The 416-nt window shown below is 48.6% G+C and overlaps 1 protein-coding gene across 1 annotated transcript in view; it reads left to right on the top strand.

Annotated features, from left to right (window-relative positions):
- The window catches only part of MGAT5B (alpha-1,6-mannosylglycoprotein 6-beta-N-acetylglucosaminyltransferase B), a 71,499-nt gene that overhangs the window by 35,112 nt on the left and 35,971 nt on the right, over positions 1-416 (top strand). The gene's annotated exons all lie outside the window — the stretch shown is intronic.

Below are 416 nucleotides of genomic sequence, written 5' to 3'. Positions count from 1 at the left end.
TCCCCTCTGGGACCTGGCAATCTGCTCACCTAAATCTTTAGTGGACGGGCTGGCTCGGGCCGTCCACCTGTCCTGCATTTTTGGCATCTGTCTGCAGCCTGCTCCAGGCCTGCAGGCTTCCTCAGCCCTCCTCTGGTTTTGCCTTCCTTTCTCTGTATTTTGGGTTTTTTTCCTCTCCTTTCTTCCCAGCACGGCTTCCTACATGCGCTGCAAGGCCAATAAGCGCAGCAGAGGATTTTCAACGTAGCACATCTGAAATAAGAGAAACCATTTTTTCCAGCCCATTTATTATTTCCCCGTATAAAATGCATGGACATATCCGTGTTTATCAGTGCACTGCGAAAAATGGCAGAATACCGATTTACATAGGGTTTTAATCAAATCTCTCGGAAGGCAATGAGCTCTGAGTACCCGCT

Source organism: Egretta garzetta, unplaced genomic scaffold (assembly GCF_000687185.1).
Source record: "Egretta garzetta isolate BGI_Z169 unplaced genomic scaffold, ASM68718v1 scaffold34, whole genome shotgun sequence".
NCBI lineage: Eukaryota > Metazoa > Chordata > Aves > Pelecaniformes > Ardeidae > Egretta > Egretta garzetta.
The sequence above is the reverse complement of the archived record's forward strand: the minus strand, read 5'-3'. Positions and strand labels throughout refer to the sequence as shown.